We start from the raw sequence: 12,827 nt of genomic DNA, 5'->3' as shown, positions 1-12,827 counted from the left end.
ACTCTAGTGATTAAGATAGAGGTAGCACTGGAGCTTTGAAGCAGATAAATGTGGTTAAGTCTCCAGGTCCTGACAGGATTCTCCCCAGGACCTTGAGAAAAGTTAGTGAGGAAATAGCGGAGGCTCTGGCAGTGATTTTTCAAATGTCATTAGAGACGGGTATCGTGCCGGAGGATTGGCGTGTTGCACACGTGGTTCCTTTGTTTAAAAAGGGTTTAAGGAGAAAGTCTAGCAATTATCGGCCTGTAAGTTCAATGTCTGTGGTAGGTAAATTAATGGAAAGCGTTCTTAGAGATAGTACATATAAGTATCTGGAGAGAAAGAGTCTGATCAGGGAAACATAACACAGATTTGTGCGTGGAAGGTCATTTTTGACCAATCTTATTGATTTTTTTTGAAGAGGTGACGAGGAATGTTGATGAGGGTAGAGCAGTGGATGTTGTCTATATGGACTTCAGTAAGGCGTTTGATAAGGTTCCGCTTGGAAGGTTAATTAGGATGGTTCAGTTGTTAGGTATTAATTTTGAGATAGTCAAATGGATTCAACAGTGGCTGGAAGGGAGATGCCAGAGAGTCATAATAGATAACTGTTTGTCAGGTTGGAGGCCGGTGACAAGCGGTGTGCCTTAGGGATCTGTTTTGGGACCTTTGCTGTTTGTCATTTACATTAATGATCCGGATGATGGGATGGTAAATTGGATTAGTTAATATGCAGATGACACTAAAATGAATGGTGGATCTTGAAGAAGGTTTTCAAGGATTGCAGAGGAATTTGGATGGCTTAGAAGAGTGGGCTGAAAGATGGCAGATGGAGTTTGATGCTGAGAAGCGTGAAGTGCTCCATTTTGGAAGGAATAATCAAAACAGGACGTGCAGTAAATGGGAGGACGTTGAGGAATGGAGTGGAGCTGAAAGATTTAGGAATAACAGTTCATCGTTCCCTGAAGGTAGAATCTCATGTGGATAGGATGGTGAAGAAGGCTTTTAGTATGCTGGCCTTTATCAATCAATGCATAGAATACAGGAGTTTGGAAGTGATATTGAAGGCATTGGTGAGGCCAAATTTCGAGTGCTATGTGCAGTTCTGGTCATCGGGTTGTAGGAAGGTTATCAACAAACGAGGCAAAACGCAACACCCAAATCCAACCCACCAATTTTCCCTTGCAACCGCTGCAACCGCACCTGCCTGTCCCGCATCGGACTTGTCAGTCACCAACGAGCCTGCAGCTGACGTGGACATTACCCCTCCATAAATCTTCGTCCGCGAAGCCAAGCCAAAGAAAGAAGAGAGGGAGTGCAGAGAAATTTAACAAAAATGTTACCTGGGTTATAGAATCTAGATTACAAAGAAAGATTAAGCAGGTGAGGTCTTTATTCTTTGGACTGTAGAAGGCTGAGGGGGGATTTGATAGAGGTATTTAAGATTATGAGGGGGATAGATAGAGTTGATGTGGATCGGCTTTTTCCATTGAGGGGAGGAGAGATTGAAATAAGAGGTCACAAGTTAAGAGTTAAGGGGGAACATTTAGAAGTAACATGAGGGGGAACTTCTTCACCCAGAGAGTGGTGGCTGAGTGGAGTGATTTACCGGGAGAAGTAGTGGCGGTAGGGTCCATTTTGCCATTTAAGGAAAAATTGGATAGGTATATGGATGGGAGGAGAATGGAGGGTTATGGGCAGGTGCAGGTAGGTGGGATTGGAGGAGACGACTCGGTTTGGTGCCGACTAGAAGGGCCGAGATGGCCTGTTTCCCTGGTGGTTATATATGTTTCAATGGCTGGTATTGACAATAAAGTGGATCACATCACATCGCACGTCAAACATTGAAAGGCATGGACAGAGTAGATATAGGAAGGTTGTTTCTCGTGGTGGGAGAGTCTAGGACCAGAGGGCACAACTTCAGGATGGAAGGGCACCCACTTAGAACAGAGATGCAGGGCAATTTCTTCAGCTGGAGAGCAGTGAACCTCTGGATTTGCGGCCAAGGGCGGCTGTGGCAGTCAGGTGATTAGGTGTATTGAAGGCAGAGACTGACAGGTATCTGAATTGTCAGGGTTATGGGGAGAAAGCAGGGGCTGAGTGGGAGAATGGATCAGCTCAGGATGGAATGGCAGACGGGACTCAACTGGCCGAATGGGCTATTTTGGTCCTATCTCTTGTGATCCTTTTAAGTTTGCTTTAGGGTTTTGTCTGGGGTTTGTTTGTGACCAAAATAAAACCATTTGTCGGTGGGGGTCGCCCCCTTTGAGGATTCCCCCCCCCCCCCCAGGGAGATGCTTCAGATTGTTTGCACAACAGCAAAGGAAGCAAGTCTTTGCCCCTCCAAAAAAAGTTCCAATCCTCTGCTAAGAAGCAACGTGGATGGAATCCGATTCCCACGGTTGCAAAGCCTGGTTTTCAAGGGCTTCAAGCAAACTTTTTAATCCCTGCGTGACTTCACTGTCAAGTGGGTCTGGAACGAACTGAGTGCGGACTCCACATTCCTGCCTTTCAACGGATTCGCGATGCCCTGGATCGGAGGGGAGCCGCCCCATCTGCAGCCTGACACCTGTCAATCACAGGCCCGAGGCGCAGTGGTTGGATGCACCAGCTGTCGATCCGAGGCGGGTGGGACTGACGGAGGGGCGGGATGAATGAACAGAGCGGCTGAATGAACGGGTGCTGGTGGCACAGGTGGGTAACGGTGCAGGGAGACGGGGCTCTGCGGGGAGCGGTGCTGGGAGAGTGAGGGGGTCTGCGGGGAGCGGTGCTGGGAGAGTGAGGGGGTCTGCGGGGAGCGGTGCTGGGAGAGTGAGGGGGTCTGCGGGAGGGTGCTGGGAGAGGGGTCTGCGGGAGGGGTGCTGGGAGAGTGAGGGGGTCTGCGGGAGGGGTGCTGGGAGAGTGAGGGGGTCTGCGGGAAGTGGTGCTGGGAGAGTGAGGGTTCTGTAGGGACAGGTGATGGGAAAGTGAAGGCATCTGCGGGGAGCGGTGCTGGGAGAGTGAGGGGGGTCTGCGGGGAGCGGTTCTGGGAGAGTGAGGGGGTCTGCAGGGAGCAGTGCTGGGAGAGTGAGGGTCTGCGGGATGGGTGCTGGGAGAGTGAGGGGGTCTGCGGGGAGCGGTGCTGGGAGAGTGAGGGGTCTGCGGGAGGGGTGCTGGGAGAGGGGTCTGCGGGAGGGGTGCTGGGAGAGGGGTCTGCGGGAGGGGTGCTGGGAGAGGGGTCTGCGGGAGGGGTGCTGGGAGAGGTGTCTGCGGGAGGGGTGCTGGGAGAGTGAGGGGGTCTGCGGGAGGGGTGCTGGTAGAGGGGTCTGCGGGAGGGGTGCTGGGAGAGTGAGTGGGTCTGTGGAGGGGTGCTGGGAGAGTGAGAGGGTCTGCGGGAAGCGGTGCTGGGAGAGTGAGGGTTCTGTAGGGACAGGTGATGGGAAAGTGAAGGCATCTGCGGGGAGCGGTGCTGGGAGAGTGAGGAGGTCTGCGGGGAGCGGTTCTGGGAGAGTGAGGGGGTCTGCGGGAGGGGTGCTGGGAGAGTTAGGGGGTCTGCGGGGAGCAGTTCTGGGAGAGTGCGGGGGTCTAAGGAGAGCGGTTCTGGGAGAGTGCGGGGTTCTGCGGTGAGCGGTGCTGGGAGAGTGATGGGAGAGTGATGGGTTCTGCGAGAGGGGTGCTGGGAGAGTGAGGTGGTCTGCGGGGAGCGGTGCTGGGAGAGTGAGGGGTCTGCGGGAGGGGTGCTGGGAGAGTGAGGGGGTCTGCGGGAAGCGGTGCTGGGAGAGTGAGGGTTCTGTAGCGACAGGTGATGGGAAAGTGAAGGCATCTGCGGGGAGCGGTGCTGGGAGAGTGAGGGGGTCTGCGGGGAGCGGTTCTGGGAGAGTGAGGGGGTCTGCGGGGAGCGGTGCTGGGAGAGTGAGGGTGTCTGCGGGAGGGGTGCTGGGAGAGTGAGGGTGTCTGCGGGGAGCGGTGCTGGGAGAGTGAGGGGGTCTGCGGGAGGGGTGCTGGGAGAGGGGTCTGCGGGAGGGGTGCTGGGAGAGGGGTCTGCGGGAGGGGTGCTGGGAGAGGGGTCTGCGGGAGGGGTGCTGGGAGAGGGGTCTGCGGGAGGGGTGCTGGGAGAGGGGTCTGCGGTAGGGGTGCTGGGAGAGTGAGGGGGTCTGCGGGAGGGGTGCTGGGAGAGGGGTCTGCGGGAGGGGTGCTGGGAGAGGGGTCTGCGGGAGGGGTGCTGGGAGAGTGAGGGGGTCTGCGGAAGGGGTGCTGGGAGAGTGAGGGGGTCTGCGGGAAGCAGTGCTGGGAGAGTGAGGGTTCTGTAGGGACAGGTGATGGGAAAGTGAAGGCATCTGCGGGGAGCGGTGCTGGGAGAGTGAGGGGGTCTGCGGGGAGCGGTTCTCGGAGAGTGAGGGGGTCTGCGGGAGGGGTGCTGGGAGAGTGAGGGGGTCTGCGGGGAGCGGTTCTGGGAGAGTGAGGGGGTCTGCGGGGAGTGGTTCTGGGAGAGTGAGGGGGTCTGCGGGGAGCGGTGCTGGGAGAGTGAGGGGGTCTGCGGGGAGCGGTGCTGGGAGAGTGAGGGGGTCTGCGGGAGGGGTGCTGGGAGAGGGGTCTGCGGGAGGGGTGCTGGGAGAGTGAGGGGGTCTGCGGGAGGGGTGCTGGGAGAGTGGGGGGTCTGCGGGAAGCAGTGCTGGGAGAGTGAGGGTTCTGTAGGGACAGGTGATGGGAAAGTGAAGGCATCTGCGGGGAGCGGTGCTGGGAGAGTGAGGGGGTCTGCGGGGAGCGGTGCTGGGAGAGTGAGGGGTTTGCGGGGAGTGGTGCTGGGAGAGTGAGGGGGTCTGCAGGAGGGGTGCTGGGAGAATGGGGGGTATACGGGAAGTGGTGCTGGGAGAGTGAGGGGTTCTGCAGGCGCGGTGCTGGGAGAGTGAGGGGTCTGTGTGACGGCTGCTGGGAGAATGGGGGGGTCAGCGGTAGGGGTACTGGGAGAGTGAGGGGTCTGCTGGGAGCAGTGCTGGGAGAGTGAAGGGTTCTGCAGGAGAAGTGCTGGGAGAGTGAGGGGTGTGTGGGAGCAGTGCTGGGAGAGTGAGGGCTCTGCAGGGAGTGGTGCTGGGAGTGTGAGGGTTTCTGCGGGGAACATTGCTGGAAGAGTGAGGGGTTCTGTGGGAGCAGTATAGGGTGAGTGAGAGGTCTGCGGGGAATGGTGCAGGGAGAGTGAGGGGATTTGCAGTTAATGGTGCTGGGAGGTTGATGGGATCTGCAGGAATGGTGCTGGGAGTGTGAGGGGATCTGCGGTTAATGGTACTGGGAGAGTGAGGGGTATGCGGTAGTGGTGCTGGGAGAGTGAAGGTTCTGTAGGGACAGGAGCTGGGAGAGTGAGGGCATCTGCGGGGAGCGGTGCTGGGAGATGGGAGTCTGGGAGCGGTGCTGGGAGAGTGAGGGTTCTGTAGGGAGCTGTGCTGGAGAGTGAGAGTTCTGCAGGGCTGTGCTGGGAGAGTGATGGGTCTGTAGGGAGCGGTGCTGGTAGAATGAGGGGGTCGTGGGAGTGGTGCTGGGAGAGTGAGGGGGCCTGTGGGGACTGGTGCTGGGAGAGTGAGGGGGGTCTGCGGGGAGCGATGCTGGGAGAGTGAGGGGGTCTGCGGTATGGGTGCTGAGAGAATGAGCGGGTCTATGGGTGGGGTACTTGGAGAGTGAGGGGGTCTGCGGGGAGCGGTGCTGGGAGAGTGAGGGTTTCTGCGGGGAATGGTGCAGGAGATGGGGTCTCTACTGGGAGAGTGAGGGTGTCTGTGGGACCGATGCTGTGAGGGGTCCATGAGAAGGGTACTGGGACTGTACGGCCTGCGGGAGGGGGGTGAGGTGAATGAGGAGTCTGTAGGGAGCGGAACTGGGCAAGTGAGAGGTCTGTGGGGGGAGGTGCTGGGAGAGTGTGAGGTCTGTTGGGCTTTGCTCAGAGTGGGGTCTGCAGGGATGGGTGCTGGGAGAGTGAGGCGGTCTGCAGGAAGGGTGCTGGGAGAGGGAGTGGTCTGTGGGAGGGGTGCTGGGAGAATGAGTGATCCATGAGAGGAGTGCTGGGAGTGTAGGGCCTGCGGGAGGGGCGCTAGGTGAATGAGGGGTTTGGAGGAAGCGGTGCTGGGAGTCCGTGGAGGGATGCTAGGAGAGTGAGTGGTCTGGGGGAGGGGTGCTGGCGAGTAGGGGTTTGCAAGGAATGGTGCTGGGAGTCTGTGGGATGGTGGGAGGGTGAGGGGTCTGGGGGAAGCAGTGTGGGATCATCTAAGTCATTTTTCATCTTTCTTCACTCCAAAGGGAAAACCTCTAATTCTGCCCACCTTGTCTCATATTTTCTTCAGTTCTTGCATTCTCCTCAGCTCTCCACATCCTTCCTGTGATGAGGCAACTAGCTTTAACATAACAATTTACAGCACGGAAACAGGCCATTAGGCCCTTCTAGTCCGCACCGAACCAAACACCCCTCTCTAGTCCCACCTCCCTGCACAATGCCCATAACCCTCCATCTTCTTCTCATCCATATACCTGTCCAACCTTTTCTTAAATAATACAATTGACTCCGCCGCCACTATTTCTCCCGGAAGATCATTCCACACGGCTACCACTCTCTGAGTAAAGAAGTTCCCCCTCATGTTACCTCTAAACCTCTGCCCCTTAATTCTTAACTCATGTCCTCTTGTTTTAATCTTTCCTCCTCTTAACGGAAATAGTCTATCCACATCCACTCTGTCTATCCCTTTCATAATCTTAAATACTTCTATCAAATCCCCTCTCAACCTTCTACTCTCCAAAGAATGAAGACCTAATCTGTCCAATCTCTCCCTGTACTCTAGATGCTTAAACCCAGGTAACATTCTGGTAAATCTTCTCTGCACTCTCTCCACTCTGTTTATATCCTTCCTATAATTAGGCGACCAGAACTGCACACAGAACTCCAAATTAGGCCGCACCAACGTCTTATACAATCTCAACATCACCTCCCAACTCCTATATTCCATGTAATGATTGATAAAGGCCAGCATACTAAAAGCCTTCTTCACCACCCTATTCACGTGAGTTTCTACCTTCAGGGAACGATGTACCGTTACTCCTAAATCTTTCTGCTCTTCTGTATTCCTCAATGCTCTCCCATTTACCACGTATGTCCTGTTCTGATTCTTATTAACAAAATGAAGCACCTCACATTAGGGTTAGGGTTAGCATTAAATTCCATCTGCCATTTTTCAGCCCACTTTTCTAAGCAGCCAAATCCCTCTGCAATCCTTCATTATCCACTATTCCACCTATCTTAGTATCGTCTGCATATTTACTAATCCAATTTACCACCCCATCATCTAGATCATTAATGTATATAATGAACAACAATGGGCCCGATACAGATCCTTGAGGCACACCACTGGTCACCGGCCTCCAACCTGACAGACAATTATCCACTACCACTCTCTGGCCTCTCCCTTTCAGCCAATGTTCAATCCATTTGACTATCTCAAAATTTATACCTAAAGACTGCAGCTTCTTAACTAACCTTCCATGTGGTACCTTATCGAAGGCCTTACTGAAGTCCATATAGACAACATCCACCATGCTACCCTCATCCACATTCCCAGTCACCTCTTCAAAAAATTCAATCAGATTGGTCAAACATGACCTTCCTCCCACAAATCCATGTTGAGTGCTCCTGATCAGACCCTGTCTATCCAGATGTTTATAAGTACTATCTCTAAGAATTTTCTCCATTAATTTACCTACCACAGACGTCAAACTTACAGGCCGATAGTTGCCAGGCTTCCTCCTTGAACCCTTTTTAAATAATGGAACCACATGCACAATGCGCCAATCCTCCGGCACTATCCCCATATCTAATGACATTTGGAAATACCGCCAGAGCCTCTGCTATTTCCTCCTTCACTTCTCTCAATGTCCTGGGGAAGATCCCGTCTGGTCCCGGAGACTTATCCACCTTTATATTCTTCAAAAGCCTTAAAACTACATCTTTTGTAATCTCTATATTCCCCATATTTACCCAATTTGCTTTTTTTAATCTCACATCTCCCAATATCCTTCTCCTTAGTGAATACCGAAGAAAAGAAACTGTTCAATATCTCCCCCATTTCTCTAGGCTCCACACACAGTTTTCCGCTCTGATTCTCTAAGGGACCAATTTTGTCTCTAGCTTTCCTTTTACCATTAACATATTTGTAGAACTCTTTTGGATTAGTTTTCACCCTGCTTGCCATAGTTTTCTTGTACCTTCTTTTAGCTTTCCTAATTCCTCTCTTAAGATTCCTCTTACATTCAATGTATCTTTCAAACATCCCCTTAACTCCATGCTTCTTATATCTAATGTATGCCTCCCTTTTTCTTCGAACCAAGTTTCCAATATTCCTTGAAAACCACGACTCTCTCAAACCTTTTGCCCCTCCTTTTAACCTAACAGGAACATAAAGCTTTTGCACTCTCAAAATCTGATCTTTAAAAGACTTCCATCTCTCTACTACATCCTGCCCATAAAACAAATTGTCCCAATCCATACCCTGCAAGTCCTTTCGCATCTCCTCAAATCTAGCTTTTCCCCAATCAAAAACCTCAACCCTTGGCCCTGACTTCTCTCTTTCCATAATGACATTGAAGCTGATGGCATTATGATCATTGGACCCGAAGTGCTCGCCAACACTAACCTCCGTCACTTGACCCATCCCATTTGCCAACAGTAGATCTAACACTGCTCCTTCTCTGGTCGGCACCTCTACATATTGTTGTAAAAAACTATCTTGCACACATTTCACAAACTCTAACCCATCCAGTCCTTTCACAGAATGTGTTTCCAATCTATATGTGGAAAAGTAAAATCTCCCATAATTACAACCCTGTGCTTATCACAAATATCTACTATCTCCCTACAGATTTGCTCCTCTAGGTCTCGGTCCCCTCCGGGTGGTCTATAATACACCCCTACAAGTGTAACCTCTCCTTTCCTACTCCTCAGTTCCACCCAAATAGCCTCTGTGGATGTGCCCTCTAATCTATCCTTCCTAGGCACCGCTGTAATATTTTCCCTGACAAGCAATGCAACCCCACCTCCTCTTGCCCCTCCGACTCTATCACACCTAAAACAACGAAACCCAGGGATATTCAGTTGCCAATCACATCCCTCCTGCAACCATGTCTCACTAATCGCTACCACATCATACTTCCAAGTATCAATCCACACCTTCAGCTCATCCACCTTTTTTACAATACTCCTGGCATTAAAATATATGAATTTCAGAGATTTCCCAATTTTTAATCCCTGTTTTCCCTCATCTTTAATAACAACATTATTTACTTTTCCTGCCAATTGCCCTTCATCTTCTTCCAGTATTCTTCACAATACTCCCATACTCCTTAACCAACCCATCATCCTGCACAGCAACCTTGAGGGATGCATGGATTTGGACCCCAGGGTCCCTCTGTTCGTCCACACTGTTATGAATCTTTTAGGGTTTGGGTTTGGTAACCTAGCTAACTTGAATCTTGCTTCAGTTCCAGTCTCTGCAGTCCCCAGTGTATCCCCAGTCTGGGTTGTACATTCAGCCATTCCATTTCCCCCTCACATATTCACCATTTCTTTCTAAATTACGACGCTGAGCCACGATTGATTTCCAGTATCAAGTTTTTATTTGGTAATTCTCTGGAAATGCAAAGCGACCAGCACACCGATGGAGTTAAACAGGAAAAATCTGCAGATGCTAGGGTCAAATGCGACACTCAAAACTCAGCGGGTCACGCAACGTCCAGAGGAAGTAAAGGGTAACCAGCGTTTCAGGCCTGGGCCCTTCGCCTTGGATGCTGCATGAACTGCTGCGCTCCTCTAGCACATATATGTAATTGTCGCCTATCCAATGGAGGGAAAGACGAGATTCTGCAAAAGTCGTGATTGTCGAGAAAACACAGAAACGCTGGAGGAACTCAGCCGGTCTCACAGCGTGCAGAGGAGGTAAAGATGTATCACTGATGTTTCAGGCCCGAAATGTCAGTTATATATCTTCACGCTGTGAGACCGGCTGAGTTCCTCCAGCGTTTTGAGATTTTTTCCCGCTAATGAAATCCAATGACCTGGCGATCTCTCCAAGGCACCACTTACATGAAAGGTTGCTGTTCAGTCTGCAGACAACAGAACACTGAAATGTATGTAGCTGATTCTCAATCTCGGACCTCACCTCATCTCACCTCTATGTTTTTTGGGGTCGATTTTAGAACATTTGGTCGACGTGTTAAGCGAATAATGGTCATCAGAGGAAGATCAGTCCAGGAAGCTAATGGGGGGGGGGGGGGTAACTCAATGGGGCAGCAGGTATTCCAGAGGTGGGTTACCTGGTTACTGTAAATGCCCCTGCCCCCCCACCCACCACCCACCCCCAGCCTTCTCACTGTGCCCGCGGGCTGCAGGAGAATCTACTGTGTTGATTGACATGTCAGGAGAAAATGGGTTGCAGGAAAATAAGTGGGAGAATAGGATTGAAGGGACTTTCTGCAGACTCAACCAAACCATTCCTGTAACTACCTGCCCAAGATCCACATTAGTCATGGAATGGTTTGGCTTGGCATGCTGGGGCCTAATTTGTGGAGGTAGTCAGGATCAAGATGCACTGAGCTGGAACTTGGTTCTTAGCAGGCCCTTCTCTCTTGCCGTTGATCATGAAAAGGCATTCTTCCTGGCTTTTGAAGTGTGAAGAGCACAGAGAGTAAATTTCTACCATGTACACCAGCCCTCGTCGCCCGCAAAAATAAAAAAAAGTGAATGAAATATCAGAGATCAAAGCTTTATTCAACTCTGACTCTTCAGTCAGACAATAAAGAGCAGGAAAGATTAACAAATGGTTACAAAAGGCGTCCTCAAAATAGAACAATATTTGCCAAATTTACAATAAAATATCTGTGCACACTGGGATCGCTCAGTTCTTCCTCTTTCGAGGAGTTGCATCTGTACATTGTCGAGTATCTCAGTTTCTTTTTCTCTCTCAGGGAGAGGTATCTGTACAACTGCTGGAAATCTCAGCCCAGCCTGTTGGGGGAGATGCCCACTTCCTCATTATCTCCACAAGTACAAATCAGCCTTGCGTGTCCCTCTGAGAGGGTAACTGTTGGATGGTTCTCTCCCTCCCCGGGGAGACTGTTGCAAGTCAACGAGTGGCCAACTGTATGTAGACGGGTATTTGTCTCCCCCACCCCCCCTCCCCCCAACACCAGCCCTTTACTAATATGCAGTTTCAGCACAAGACTGACTATTATCTGGCTTCCTTGGTGTCCAGATACGGTTCAGTCCCACACCACATGCACTCAAGATTGAGATATACCCAAATATTGTACATAAAAATGCCACGATCTGTGTAGGTATTCCCAGCAGGCGATTCTAAGCAGTGAAGTGGGGATTTTTCTTAACTAAATCACACCAGGGCAAGCATTCTGTGCATGTCGTGGAGGAATACATCAAAAATAAAACAGGTAAGAAGTAACTGGTCGTCCAGGGTGGTAGTCTGTCCATTTCACTTGCTCGCCCAAGGTCAGCCGGTGACAAATGATCATTGCCATAGTGGCCTCCGACCCGCCTGTCTTTCTGCCACTGAACACGGCAGTCTTGGCCCAAACTCCCATGGGCGGGACAGCATCTCACGCTCTCACCCCATCTCGAGAGCCTGTGCTGGAAAGAAGTCCGACGCCCCAGGCAAGACGATAGAAACCGAGAACTGAAGGACCCATCTCTCCCTTTGAAGAGGGAGATTGAGCAATTAGTTGAAAAAATCCTAGAATCCAAGTGCAGAGGTTTAAAAAAAAAGGCCAGGAAAAGAAAATCCACTGCGTGTGCACACCTACTGTATTCAAGATTTGGGCCCGACTCAAGGCTAGAGTATTGCACCAGACATTGTTAAAGGCACCTTTTGCTCCTGGATACACCACACTTAACCAACCCTTTCCCTTAAAAATACATCAACAGAGAAATTATTAATATAATGAACTTTCAAAATCTAATTAAAACCTTTTGAACCAAAGCAGCCATGCACTTATATACAAGGCCTAGGAGTAGCCTTATGTTGAGCTGGAGGTATGGTGAAGGGGAATGGAAGTTGGCAGGTGATGACGCAGAAGATCTCCATCAGAAGAGGTTGGTGGGTGTCTTCATGGTGGGGGGTGGGGTTGGGTCTCAATAGCAAGTGAAGATGGCTGAGCAAGGATCTCCATGGAGAGAAATTATTGGGAAGAATCTTCTTGAGGCAAGGTTGGGTGAGGAAAGAGCTCTGTGGGAGTTGGTGGGGAAGGATTTCTGAGGAAGTTCAGGTGAGGATTTTCGTGGTAGGATTCTCCATGGGAGAAGTGTCAGGAGAGGTTGGTGGGGAAGGGGGAGGGGTCTCCATGTGAGAGAGTTCTTCGTGGGGAGGGATCATCACAGGAGGGTTCACCATGAAAGTGGGGTATCCTTGGGGTGGATCCCCATGTGGGTGCAGTCTCCATAGAGGAGAGGGTCTCCAGGAAAAGGGTTCTCATTAGGGGAGAGGGTCCAAGGATTGCCTTCATAGGACTGATGACTTCTTGGGGGTAGGTATCTCATTTATGGAGGGGATTGCCATTGGGGATGGGTCTCTGTGGGAGTGGTCTCCAGGGGAAGAGTATCCAGGGGGGTGGGGTTTCGTTGGGGGAATGGGTCTAGGATGTCCATAGGGTAAATATCTCCGGGGGATCTCTATGCAGGAGGGATCTGTTGGGGGGGGGGGGTGTTCTCCAGGAAGAAGGGGTCATCAATGGGGGAGAAAGGACCTCCTGAAGGAAGGTCTCAGGGAGGGGAGTATCTGTGGGGGAAGTGTCCAACAGTGGGAGGAGTTTGCGGGGAGGGAATCTCCGATGGTGAG

Source organism: Narcine bancroftii, chromosome 1 (genome assembly GCF_036971445.1).
Source record: "Narcine bancroftii isolate sNarBan1 chromosome 1, sNarBan1.hap1, whole genome shotgun sequence".
NCBI classification, from domain to species: domain Eukaryota; kingdom Metazoa; phylum Chordata; class Chondrichthyes; order Torpediniformes; family Narcinidae; genus Narcine; species Narcine bancroftii.
Note: the sequence above shows the minus strand (reverse complement) of the source record.